At 43.3% G+C, this 14,874-nt stretch overlaps 1 protein-coding gene across 1 annotated transcript in view; it reads right to left on the reverse strand.

Moving 5' to 3' along the window:
- Nucleotides 1–14,874, reverse strand: part of EEFSEC (eukaryotic elongation factor, selenocysteine-tRNA specific) — a 103,512-nt gene that overhangs the window by 88,014 nt on the left and 624 nt on the right. The window lies entirely within an intron of this gene.

Consider the following 14,874-nt stretch of genomic DNA (forward strand, 5'->3'; position numbering starts at 1 on the left):
GGCAGAGTATTAGCTTAAAAAAATATTTGAAAAGCTTTGATTTACTTCATTGTTTAAAAAGATGCTCGTTTGACTTAAGTTTGCAACCAACTAAGGAGCACACACAGATGTGGTGCGAGCTTGTCCTGGCTTGGACCACGTCACAAGCTCCCTTCGAGCTCATTCCCACAAGGCTGCATGGACACAGCTCACCCAGGCAGGCTCCGAGTTGTCACTGCTATGAAGCCACAGGCGTGCACAGCACTTCAGATGAACACAGAGCAAGGCCCTGGCTCCAGAAAGCTCACAGGCTACATTTAGTTGCTTCCCAGCATAATGAAAGCATTTCCATCTTGGACAGAGCCAGGCTATTTTACTGCTTCAAGGTTTATACTTAGAAGAGCGTAGATCTGGCAAAGAGAACATACACAAACCATCAACATACAAACCCCGTCCTTTTATCTCTACCCCCCTCACAATTAAAGGGAAAAGCCTATTAGGAATTTTGAAGAAACTGAAGGCGAATTTGCTCAGCACAGCCCTGCACAGTAATTCCATGGTACAGCTCAAACACTATATAAGCAGAACCTGCTTAGATTAGCACAGATATTTCAGGATAATTCAGAGCGAGTCCTCCAGCATTTTCATTAGGATGAATGAGCCACTGAAAATACCACTGTTGACTCAAGGGTACTGGCATTTCACAGGTAGTAGGGGCAGTTTGTGTTAACTAAGTTTGGGAGCAGGAACATCTGTTGGTCAAGTGAAGCATCACTGAAGATCTAGGTCTTCATCAAGACCAGAGCTGTGCTTCTGTGACCAAGACAGCCTCCAGAAGATAAAGTGTAACAGGAGTGACCGGTGCATCCCAGCTCTGCATCCCATATTCACCCCCCTGTGTTTCATTTGATAATCAAGAACCCACTTCTCTCCCAAATCTAGATTTTTCAAGCTAAACCAGAGGCTGACAACATCCCCAGCGAAGTGGGAAGAAAGCCGACAGCAAACAAAGTCTGCTCAGTACACACCACCCTGCCAAGCTCCTGTGACCAGCTCTTGGGAATGCTGGCACTGCTCGAGTTATTCAATGGAAATACACAACAAACAGCCCAAGAACCCTGCTGCATAAACAAGAATGTAATACAGCGTGCAAGGCAGTAATGCTTCCACTCCAAAGCATGTTGTACCATAAATGTGCATTTTGCTGCTTAGAAGTGAACCATGTAACCAGCACCTTCCAAGAGACCTCCAGTCACAACATACATTCAAAGAGCAGCAGGCTCACCGCCTCACTAGGATGGGGGGCTCTAGAAATAAACCACCCATGAGCCCAGCAAAATCATCGGCACTTCCTAACCCAACCTCCACAACACAATTCCTCAGGTGACCAAGAGAAGAAACTCCTAAGCAAGAATACCAAACAGTATCAAACATGTATCAAAGATATCTACAGATTAAACACTTCCCTCTTCAAAACCCCAATCATTAATGCTTTTGCCTTGTGTAAGTGGGGTTTTATAGTCTTAACTATCCCTTCTCACATTCTTTAGGTCTTGTTTCCCTTCATATCTTCCAGGCTCAGAGAGAACAACAGACTGGAAATGAAACATTCCAACAGTAAGAACTTGAGTTGCAGCCCACTGCACAGAACAAGGGATGGAAAAACTTAGAATGAGAATTTCATTTCAAATGAACTTAAATAAATATGCTCCACGTGTTATCTAGCCACTTCAGTCTTCACATCAAACGACGGAGATGACTCCTGTTGCAGAGCCATATAATAACGAGAAACACAAAGGAACTTTAAGTATATCCTTACGGACAATGTCCTATACATTAAATATTGTTAAAAAGATTTCCTGAAATTACTTCCAATAAATTATTTTATTAATTATGTTTAAAATGTCAGTTACTTTGCTTTTGAAGAAAAAAATTATTTTGCCATTTTATAAAAATAGAACATAAAGTGTACAAAGAAGAAAAAGCAAGTTGATGTAGGTACAGAGAATAGAATAGTCTTTAATGACTGGCCTACGTGGAAGTAAAAAAATAGATAAAAAAACCACATAAATGGGTGTATTTTTTCTCCCTTAATAAAGTAATAATGGCATGCATTTATATGTCTTATGTACACATAAGGGATGGGGTAGTCCCCATGTTTTAAACATACACAGTGCTCTCCAATGCTCAGAGAAACAAGATTTCAGTGTACAATGAGATTTGCCTCTCACAGAGCTGATGCTGTTGGCTCAAGGAAAATTAAATCACAGCATCTCAGGGTACCCAAGTTTATGCAGGGCTTTAGCAGCAAGATGAAAGCTTTGACGTCTGCAGTACTAAGAGACAGCAGCAACACTCAACCCCTCTGCAGCAGCACCAGGCAAAGCAGCCTGGTTCATTTCAGCTCTGTAAGGAACTAGAAGCTCCATCTGCATGCTGCTCAGGATGGAAACAAACCCCATACATCACCTTCAAACCTACAAACAAAAACCCGTGAAACAAACAGAAGCAAAGCAAAGGTGGATTATTAACAACCCTACACCCCTGCCACAAGCCACCTCCCAGGCCACCAGTGCCTACCCAGATTTAAAGCTGGGATAGGCATTAGGATAGAATGTTTTCTACCTAACAAGAGCAGCTTTTAACAGGGTTTTGAGATCCTTTCCTCCTTCCTCTTCCTCATACAGGAAAGAACAACACAGAAGTCCCAAGAAATCACTCTTCAACCCCGTTTCCCCCTGCACCATCCCTCCTCTTTTCCTTCTCCCTCACTTCCCTTAAGGAAAAATCATCTTTTAACTCATTTGTGAAACTGCCAGCTTATGAAGACAGGGAAAACCCCATTCTCACTACAACATTCCAGATCAGCCCCTGACACTGCTTATTCCCCTGCACCTGGAAGAGGGGTATCATGAGCCCCTAAAATCCAGACAACACAGAGCTTGGAGATGGACCTCGAAACAGAAGTTCTAGAGGTCCCGAGGGACAAACCCCCTTGCATTTTCCCGTTTTCTTCAAGAAAAATCAGGTAAGATTATTATCACAAGCAATGCCAAGGCTCTCAAACCCTCTCTGCTGCTTTCTTGCATGTTCTTACATGGCAAGAAAAAACCATCTGCTGAAATTGCTAGGCATCAGCCACATCCAATAAACCAACACTATCTCTGACTGTAAATGCATCACTAAGATAAATGAAAGCATAATTGCAGAGCAGTAATCACTGCTTAATGAAATGCTGAAATCACCAAGCAAGAATACAGCCCTGGTGATTAAAGCTCATTTTTTTCCTGGTTACTCCAAGCTAAAAGAAGTAAGAAGAGAGATTTCAAGTGGTGCGTTTCAAATACTCCGCAGCAATCAGTGCCACTTAGCAGCAAACCATATTTTCCACATATATTGAATTTGGGAAAGCTGCCTTGATGGGCTATTTTGCGGACCCACTACAAAGCTACGCTTGCCACCTCTGAGTTGAGTGCTCCAGCATCCTGTATGTCAATCGTGGCCGTTCAGCACACAACCCTCTGGTTATGGTAGCTCCCATAAATGTATTGTTCAGCTGAGCTGCTCTTGGCTGCCTTTACTACATCTACGCTGCACTGTGCTTCTGACCCCTAAATGATTTAGTTTGTTAGGCAACAGCAGCCCCCGCTGCAGCATCCTCTCTGCCTGCAGAAATACATTTCTCATGCATAGAACTCATTTATTCCATTTCTGGACAAACACTGTGTAAAAGAGAACTTGGACAAAAGTACCCATCTTTCACAGAAAGTAGAACAGCTTCCAAATAGAACAACAACATGCCCGAAACACATCCTGATGTTTTTCAGCGTCCAATAAAAACAGTGACTACAGTTGCATTGGAGATGCTATGAAGTTGTTGGCTCTCCAATACAAAGTGAAAATGCTGCTGAAATATCCCATGCTGCTAAAACAAACAGCAGGCAGCTTCTGCTCAGCATTTCCTTTAACTGTTTTGTTCAAACTGTTCTTTCGTGAGCCCATAAGTTACTGCAAACAGGTTTAAAACAGTATGTGTCAGCTCTGAAAGCATCGACTGATTTACATCTCACATGGGTTAGTTCAGGTTTTACCTGGGATTGACTCAATTATACATGAGAACACAAAAAAAGTCCACAAATCTGGTATCACCTCATGAGACCTACAGTTTGCTCCGATTTACCATTGTCTTACTGAGGCAAAAATAAAGACCTTTAAAATTCAAAAGGCAGAGAAATAAGAGCAGCAACCAAAATAACTTGCAAGGACTGCTGGTTTCTCAGTGCAGGGTCGGTGATGGAAAGGCCAGCGGGGCTTGTGTTTAATAACCAAAAGTTACATTTATTTCCACATTTGATCTGTTTGGCTTTAAGTTCCAACACAGAAAACCAAAGGAAACGCTAAACACCATAAAGGCAGCACTGGTTATAGAACAAACAACTGTCTCTTACAGTAAATAAAGCTTCAAAGCAGAGAAACACATTTAGGGACACATCATGCAAAAACACCCAGCCACAAGCTGTTGGTGGACCCAGTGCAGGAGTGAACAAGCATCTGGAGATGAGCCTCCTGTAAAGGCTGCATTTGCAGCCGTGGTTCTGGGGGGTGTTCAAATGAATTTCAGCTTCAGTTCAAAACTTTTTACCTTCCCTTGACAAAACAGGGATTTATTTTTTCCCTTGCAATGCCTGGTCATATCAGCTGAACCAAGCACCTCTTATATTGCCCCGAGATGCACTATACAGCACCAGAGAGCAGCAAATCTCTTCCCCAAATGGATTCCAGTTAAATAGTCATACTGGACAGAAAACTGAGCACATTACTGGGTACCATAACGCACACCAGAGAGCAGACGGAGAGCTCAGTGACAGGGAAACATCTATACATAAGGGTAAATATTATCAACAACTATTTCAAGGTTCTTTCAGTAAGGATTTTATTTATACCCATATAGACATATGTATATACATAATAATATAATACATATAATATATATAGTTATATATATATATATATATATATGATTTCAGTGTAAAAACCTGCCTTTCAGGCTTTAAGGAGTTTTTCAAATGAGGCATATTATGACATGACTTCAAGTTTTAGTACTGCCAGACAGCAGCCAAAGTTTCAGTGCTCCATGCCCAAGGCTTCTCCCTTCGGTGAACAGCAAGGCTGACACTCAGGGGTTATTTGCTGTTGTACTTTTCAATACTCTAAACTGAACATATTCATCACCTTGCCGAGATCAGGGAGAAGATTCTGATGCAGAGTGCTTCTAAGAATGACAACGTTTTGCTGTTTCTTTAGACTTCGAATGCAGCCTGGATGCTCTGTTTTAAGTACTCTTTGAACCATTCGGATTATTCTCTGATGAAAAGCTTCCTGGTCAGTTCTTCTGGTGTCTTTCAAGGATATCTAATAAGTTAGGGTACAAACTCAAAAAAGCTTGTACTTAACGCAGAGCAAGTGATTTTGTTGTAAATGTTCAAAGATCTTAGAAGAGAGTATGGTTCTACAGCTGCAGCCATATAGAAGAGCACAATAAAGTCAACTAACACAAGATGCTTATCTGATTTTTCCCCATCCATCAGCAACACCATGTAGAGCCCAATTCTGCAGGATCAGGCAAGCACCTCTATAAAATTGTGTGCAATTCTTTTCCATATCCCAAAGACACCATGGCTGCCCCATCCCTGGCAATGTTCAAGGCCAGGCTGGATGGGACTCAGAGCAACCTGGTCCAGTGGAAGGTGTCCCTGCCCGTGGCAGGGGGGTGGAACTGGATGAGCTCTAAGCTCCCTTCAACCCAAACCAGACTGGAACCCTACAATTTGCACTTGCATTCGGCTCCTCCACAGCCAACACTACCACACTGGTGCAATCCTTAAGATACTGATCACCTTTAGGGAACACTGCAATGGGAAGGTGAACACAACACTTGGTGAAAGAAGCCCTTTGCAATTTGGGAGAGACACGAGTCTAGCACCGCTTTTTGGCTGCACCAGGTCAGGAGCTTACCCTCAGAACAGATCATTCACAGAAACCTACCTCAACCCATATTTACTTTTCCTTCTCTCTTATTCCAACAGATGCTGGAAACACAACAGCGGCTGCAGCTCCACGAGGGATGGGGATCATCCAACAGCGGGTGACAGCCAAGCAAGCAGCATGCACCCCAGGCAGGACTAACATGCTCTATTCCCTTACATACATCATCTCAGCCACACTTGAAATCATTTCACATCCTAGAACGTCAGCGTGGATAACCACTGCCAGAACACGACACAGAATCCCCCCCCCCCAAGTCAACCACAGGTTCAGGTAATCATGACCTCCCTTTTTACAACATAAATGCGTTATTTCCGCACCACCCTTTGATGAGGGGACCGCAGACTTAAAAAGAGGAAACAATTACAGTCATTAGAATTTCACCCAAGCATGAGATTTAATCTCAGGCCATGGTCTTGCCAATGGCTGTGGGGGTCTCAATGGAGACAAAATTGCTCTGTGGGAGAAAAAATGCCTCGATGATGACATTAGTCAGCAAGAGAGACCCAGCTTTGTCTTCCATCCAACAGCACGGGCAAATACAAGGAAACCATTTTCCCTCCCCCTCGTCTTGATCCTAAAAAAGAAAACTACAACAATTTTGTTTCTTTCTCTGAACTGCAGTTTTTGCATGCTTTGGAAGCGCTCCCCTCCAAAGCAATGCTGCGGGAAGGGATGTCTTTCAGAGGAGTAGATTTAAGCATGAATAAACATCTATGGCAAAAGACATTTCCCCCTTGCCTATTCTGGTTAATGTAATTGGATAGTTCTGTCGATTTTCAGACACTTCCATAGCTTCTCCTTAACCCAACAGCTTCTCAAAGACCGTTTCAAGTTTTACATATACACAGGAATCGTCTGTAAAAGATGCTCACCTGCTCCACAATGCATCTGATGGAAAGAAAAAGCAGGTGAAACTTCGCTGAACTAATCCATCATTAAAGAGATGTGCACGTAGGAGCTATTCTTACTTAGGGTGCAGTGTACGGTTGGCAAGTATGACCCAAAACAAAGGAAAACTTTGGCACAGATGACAAGAAAGTGCTATAGCGAACTGGATTAAATTCACTTTGCTGGCGCTGCAGAAAAAGCTGATCTGCAGTGGACAAAACCTTCGGGGTCCTTCAGTGGCATGAAGTAAAAATCAGACGTTTTTAAACAAAATCATAAGCCCAAATGAATCCTCTCTTCTCTGGAACCAGGGGTGAGGGCTCTGAATTCTTACCCTGGCCTCAAATGTGGATTTCTTACTCCTGCCCATCATCCTTTACCCCCATAATGCTCCTGAACACAATTCGTTTCTGTTTAAGCTATCCTCTCTATTCCACTTCCTTTCCTTCCACTATTCACAAACTCATTCTGCTGTTACATTCAACATCCATATATACATTTGTTTGTCTGGTCACCACCACTCGTAGTGCTGGTAATGCTGGTAACTACAATCTAACGCAGAATTAATCAGCTTAAGTGTGAAACAGAGATCATAATTCAAACTGGGAGCCAACGCTAACCATTTCATGTTCACTTGAACAGATTAGATAGGCTGTGCAAGAACATTTTAGTAGAATAACTGATAAGGAGATGGGAAATATGAGTTATTGGTATTTATTTAAGCCTGCATCACTTTTTGGAAGCAAACAGTTTAAAGGAAGCACCTCTGAATAGCTATTTCATCTGGACTTTACAGCTAGCACAGAATATTCTCTGGCAGAATGCACAGCATCTTTGCAATCACAGCTATCACACGAGCTGCTCCAGCCTGTCCTTGCTGGAGCTCTCAGTTTGCTCTGTTATGAGCTGTGTCCCACAGAACACAACACGCTCAAGAATCCAGCTGGAAATTACCACCACAGAACACGCGTTCCTGCTTTCCAGGCCAACTCCAGGCTGCCCAGACAGAAAATGAGCTGCCAAGCAGAGAAACAACTTCTTATTTCACTGAATGGGCTTTACCACGACCAACGTTGGGGCTGGTTTGTTGGCTTGGCCAGAGGACCTGCCCCGCGTCTGCTTTACAATTATATCCCAGATATTTCCATCTGCATTTTGCTTCTTGGGGTGGGGGGTGATAAACAGCACCTCACAACAGTCACCAGAGAACACATTATTACTTCTAGTGCAAACGCCATAAAAACAGAGGGAAATTAAGGAAGCCAAAGTCCATGGCTCCATCATGCTAAGCCAGCTATCAAAAGTGGGTTCTAGACATAAGCAACGTACCATTCAACTTATATCTAATGTCTACTAACTGAAGGCAACTTCTAAACAGAGCTGTAGGACAAATACAGTGGAACCTTCAGAAGCCGGTTTGGTGATCAGCAGACTAAACTGGACTATTTAGCAAGCAAACATACCCATCATCAGGAAAAATGCTGCTTTGAAAAACATCCTTTAAATTCATTTTGACAAGGGCAATTTTAACTATAAACATGCTGCATATTTTACAGCAAGTTGTTCTACATTTTATGAAGGCATTTATAAGGCTTCATTGCATGAGCCAGTATTTAAAAGCATCTAAACACGGATTAATAAAGCTTGACCACTCTCCCAGACAGCTTACAAGATAACTTCAAGCAAAGAGAAATATGAAGCAAAAGTGAAATGAAAGGGCATGTGGTTATTTGATGAATGCTTGCACACAGTATGATGGAACAAAGAAATCCTGTTTTTAAATCAATAGAAAGAATGATCAAAACGGGCTCAGTCAGCACCATTACAGGGCTTGGTTATTCTGTTTTCCGGAGAAGCTGTCAAGTTTGTGTCAAATAACAACTGTGAATTAGCACAATTTTGGTGTATACAAGTATGCACACAACCGCTCCGGAGCTGCGGAGAAAGATTCTCCTGTATTAGCAAGAGGCAATTTCACATTCAAACACGGCTCCATTCAGCCACTCCTGTTTACAATCTACGTTTATGATTGAGAATTCAACCATAAATCACATCTCCATAACAAGATGTGCACAATTAAGGGGGTTTATTGTTTAACTGACCACAGGAAACAGCACATTTCTGAAGGATTCTAACAAGACAGGAGTAAGATTATTCACTATAACTTCTGAAATCAGAAGATAATGACTCTTTTCCTTCTTTTCAACCCAGAAAAGAAAGACTCTTCCACTTTGCTCTCTATTGTTACTTAAGAGTTGATGTATTGATCGGGAGAAGTTCGGACCTGTAGAACTTAAGCGGGGAGACAAGCTTCAAGTCAAAAAGGCAGAAATGGGCATAAAATAGAAACTGCAATAGCCAAGTAGAGGAATCTTGGAGCACATCACTCAAAAAAGCATTAATACACACAGAAATCAGAAGCATAAACAAATAGAAAGTTAGAACCATTAAGGTTATGATACAAATTCCACATAAGGACCATGATTTTAAAGCGCCCTGGCACACACACAAAACCAAGCTTCATTCTACCCAATCTCACACAACAAACTCTATATAGAACAGAAGTGGTTCAAAACAGATTGAGTACAACTGCAGTGCTTTTGCTCAGTTACTAAATTATAGGGGGAGATGGGTTAAGAAATAACACGTACATCAAATTCCACAGTTCTCTCATTGCTGACTGCTTTACAGGTTAAATATATATATATTTAATATAGAGATAACTTTGCATAGATGTAAAATCAAAACCCAGCCATGTCTATATGGTTGAAAACCAGTTGTTTCGTCTCACCTGTGGTACTTGATCTCATGTAATGCGTAACAACACACCATACGTTGTTATTGCTTAATGTATAAAAGGCACTATTCGAGCTGCAGATGAAACAGGACTAACCTTCCTTAAAACACAGAGGATATTTGCTTTAGGAATGGGAAAATTAAGCCGCAGTTGTGTTCCAAATCCTCTACCTAATCCCGCTTGGATTCAAAGGAAGGTCACTCACCCAGGCTGCCCTGCTACCCGGAGGACTTACCAGCAGCATCCACAGTGTGAGCAGACACTGCCCTCTTGTGCGCTGCACTGCCCAGGAGCCAGAGCTGCACTTTGGGAGCTGCGGAGGGGGTTTCGAGCAGCAATACTTTTGTACCAGCTGCCTTTATGCATGGCTCAATTTAAAACGTGGGGTTTGCTTCAAAATGGCACTAAAAACACTCCTTTAATTCATCAGACAAGTATCAGGCACCAGCCAAATTGCTCAGTGAATCACGATGCTGTTTCAATTTCAAGAGAAAAGGGTTTTCATTTACAATTTATTTGCATTTTTAATACAAATCAATGTCAGCAATTCCCAAGCACCATAACCCCAACGAGTTTAATAGGGTTTAGAAAACATCCCCACCAGTGCTAGTTGAACTCTCTCAGCCCATGAGTACTCTCATTCCACACCACCAATCACTACAGCGAGGCTTGTGAATAGAAATTACATGAGTTGTATGTAAGCATTTTTTTCCACCAGAAAAAGGTTCATTATTATGTTATTCTCACTTCAAACTGGCAGCCAAAGTCCTCAAGACTCTCCATGATGTCCCTCTGACCAGAACAGCATCCAATGAACCACGCAAGGTGGAAGAACAGGTTTTCCTTCCACGCATCCACTCGACAGCAAGAGGCCTCCACATAAATGTAAGTCACCCATATACACACCCTACAGCTATGAAACTACCTGTTCACTCACCTGGAATGGAAACAACAAGAACTTCTTCTACCTACTCACACCTACCTGACAAGAGGATGGAGCCCTGACATAGCTGGTCCCTTCTGCCAAGTAAAAAGCAACAGAACAAGAGGAAACAGCCTCAAGCTGAGCGAGAGGAGATTTAGAATGGAGACGAGGAAACATTTCCTCACTGAAAGGGCAGTCAGACATTGGAACACGCTGTGCAGGGCAGTGGCAGAATCACCATCCCTGGAAGTGTTCACAGTGTAGACAAGGCCTGCAGTGACATGGGTTAGTGATGGCCTTTGACTTGATGATCTTAAAGCTCTTTTCCAACTGATTCTATGATTCACAAAGGTATATCAATAAGCAGTTCACACCAATAGAAGCGTATTCTCATGACAGCAATGCAAAGGTAACCCCAAGTTCACAAACCCCCTTAAAAGCTTACAACAAACTCAGCAAAACAACTCATCTGGGATAGGAGTTGCGGAGGAAGCCGTTGTGCTTTATTGATCTTACCAATAACCTGCATCTGACCGAGTCTGAACACTGGTAGCGAGACCACAGCCCCCTTGATCTCCCAAGACTGTTTTCATTGTACTCATTTGCATCAGCAAGACGCGCTTTCGCTACGCTCATTTCCCCCTCCGCAAGCTCTCGTGCGAGTTCAAAAGTCTCGGCCCCTGCGATGTATCAGGTATGAATTAATACCCTTCCTTAGGAGAACACGGCAGCAAAGTGGAAACAGACACTTGCAAGGCAGCTTTCTTTGAAAGGACCTGCAGGGACAAATGGTGACAATGAAGCTCCAGTTAGAGAGTGAAGAGGTCGAAGGTTCAGACAGGCAGAAGGATTACAAAACTACAACTTGGGCAGAATTCCACCCCCTTCCCAGTTTAGACAACCAGGGTCAAGCAGTAGCTTTCCAAATAAAACCCTATGAGGCCACTCGCTCCTTTGAACTTCACAGGGGGGAAAAAAAGAGACAATTTGCTTTTCTAGAAGTTCTTTTGAGGACTCGTCTCAAAATCAAAGAGATAAAGGGCAGCTGACAACAGCTCACCTAAATCAAACACTGCAGCACCCGTGGCTGCGTGGGGAAGTTGGGGGGGGAACCGTGTTCTGCTGCGTTTGGGTGCATGACATGAACCACCAGCACAGAAAAAATCTGCTACTGCTTAAACTACTTCGCTCCGCAAAGCGGTCTGAAAATGACATCTGGGGATTGAATTTCTCCTGGCAGATGAACTCACTGTGGGCATCCCTTGCTGCTGGACTGGTCTGAGAAACCACTCCAGACCCCGCTGCAGGCACAGAAAGCAAGTGTAAAAGCAACTCTTGTCTTACTCCAGCGAGTGACGTTAACATCAGCTTTGTGCAAGATCAGCGCACTGAGATTTAGCAGATGGGAGCTTATAAAACCCCATAAAACTGTGGCAGAAACTACCCCATCTTGGTGTGAAACATTAACAAAATACCACTCTGTAGCAATAAAGTAGTAAAAAAAGCAGCACTGCATTTTGTGGTCATTCCTTCAGTGCAGAACGCAGGCATAAAGCTACTGTGGGTGTTTCCTAGAGCTTGTGACAAGCTAAAGCATTGACTCCTAAAATTCAGTTACTCAGGTTTGTTTTCTCTGCTTACCAAGTCACCTACGAGCAGCTATAAATACAATATTTATGGTGCTCTTTGGTACATGATAGACAAGGCCCTGCTAGAAGATGGGTAAAGGCTTGAAGTTACTGAGAAATAGTTTTGCTCTTGCTGTTCAAAAGCAAAAAGCAAAAAGAAATACATGATACAGCCCAAGCCATACAGCTATCCACAACGACTTAATACCTTCCTGCCACAGCAGACACATGAGCGACTGCTGCTGAAGAATAAACCAGCATGGTTTAAAGTCATGATGGAGCAAGTCATTTATTCCCTTCCAACCTTGACTGTCACCTTCCAGCTAAAACTTTGGGAAAGCATCTGGGGCAGAACTGTGCAACATTTCCAATTCCCTGCATGCAGGTAAAGGAAAAAACAACCATCCTGTGATTGCACATTTGATACGGTTTGTTTTCAAGGACAAGCTTTGCAAGAAAAATGTAGCCACACGGGATGAAATATGACTTCCATTTTCCATTCCATTTGGTTACTGCTCAAACATTCTGCATTCATTTTATCCTAACGTACTGACACGAAATAAGCATCTTGTGAGTGACTGTCAGAAGTATTTGCAAGGTCAAGTGCTACCTGGCATAGCATGACAAAAATGCAATACTAGAGGCAGCAGTGAAAAAAAACACTTCAAGAATTAGCTACAGAAATATGTTAAAGAATAGTAAATGATACTATTTAATCCGTAAGCAGATTTATCAGCTTTGTACAGCGAAGGAGTTAATACTTAGAGCACTGTGGGAGCACAGAAGAGACGACAGAGGAGCTACTGCAGGACTTGATGTCTGAAAAGCAGCGTTTTAGAGAGGTGTGAGAGATCTGGGGCGCAGAACAAATATAGGGAAATAAAGCAATTTGCACTTTAAAAACCTTACATAGAGAAAATCTGCAGTAACAGGGAGACCACAGATCCCATCAAAAAGAGAAAAGTAGCAGCAAATCTGACTGCAAAGAAAATGCTTGGAATGGTGAACCCTGAACACTCGTGATCAGGAAGCAGATGAAAACAATCTGAGTTTTTCAAGTTCATTACCTGGGAGGCCCAGCTTTCCATTTCTGAAGAGCTGGAAAAGCTGGCAATACCAAAATCCTGACACCTACCTACCAAAGGATGTATCCTGTGCTACACAAGATACGCTTTACTTCAGTTCGAGTTTCACCAAACCACACTGAAAGTATAAGCATCTAGAGCCCCACAGGCATAGATGAGGTTTCATCAAAGTTTCACCTTTTAAACCTGGTAGTAAACCAAAAAGGAATCCACTATCAAGATACATATATGCTATCAAGCAGAAAACTGGAATTTCTACCTCTTTGGTATTAACACTAGTATTTCTCTACCATTCAGTACATAGATTTGCAGTATATCATGCTAATCAAATGTTTTCACCAAGATACATAATCTGATATAGCTGGAACTAAGTGAATTTAACATGCTTATGTGTCTGAATCACCACCTGTAAAGAATCACTTTTGCTGGGAAGGAAACTCTCATCTAAGCCTGGTCCACCAGCCACATCTTTTCTGCTCCCAGCACAGGCTACATCTGAGTAATTGATTCAACCAATGAATCCATCTGGGAGTAAACGCTTTGAAGCCCTTCACAAAAACTACGGGGAACACCACGAAGTCTCTGTATTAACCAATCACCCCAGATGAGCGTTAAAGGGATAAACAAAAGAGCCGGTTTTCAAAGTTTTCCCATGTCCTCCTCATGAGGAAGTTCACCCCGCTCACATGAGCCGTTTCTGGCAGAAAGGAATGTCTAACTACAAGTTGGTCAGCACATCCCCAGGAAACCTTTGCCAAAGTAAACTCCGTTCTTTACAGGCTAATCAGGTGCTCGGTCACTGCAGAACGAGCGCCGATGGTAAAGAACAGAAGCACCCTAAAGACCACGGGCTCGAGGAAGGGAGCACTCTGCCTCGCCTGCCCTGCAGCTGCGGGTAAACGCCAACGGGCGGCCCCGGGCGCTTCACTGCCGGTAAATGGTTGTTACCCCGTGCAAAAGAAACACAACCACGGCAGCGGCTGCTAACCACAGCGGGCTCATCCGTGACCAGCAACGTGGCCTGCACCTCACTGCAGCTGAGAAGCCACGCACACTGCAGCACAGACACTACCAGGGGTCCCTGTACCCGCAGTTTATCCACCGGAGAGGGCTACAAGCAGCCCGCAACTGCCACTCTTACACCCTCAGCCAAGCACCGACCCCCTCTCCGTTCCTTTTAGAGATGGAAGGGGGAGGTGTTACTCCTCATAGAGCGAGGTGAGCTCATTGTAACTGATCTCTAATGCAAACCACATTAACCTTCCGACTGGATTGGGAAGCCACTAAAAGCCACAACATTCTTTCCAAGCAGGTCACTGCCCATGCTCTGCAGAGCTGCAGCCACGAGCACGCTCAGAGAGCACAGCGCTCAACCACGGGGAGCATCAAAGCGTGACAGCCTTAACCAAGTGAGAGAACAGCCATTCCCGTTGCCCGTAATGCCACAAACGCGGTCTCCGTATACGTTAAACGTTTTTCCCCGAGTAAGCATAAGAAACCGCGCAGACCGGACACCAAAGCGCT

Source organism: Lathamus discolor, chromosome 7 (genome assembly GCF_037157495.1).
Source record: "Lathamus discolor isolate bLatDis1 chromosome 7, bLatDis1.hap1, whole genome shotgun sequence".
Lineage (NCBI taxonomy): Eukaryota > Metazoa > Chordata > Aves > Psittaciformes > Psittacidae > Lathamus > Lathamus discolor.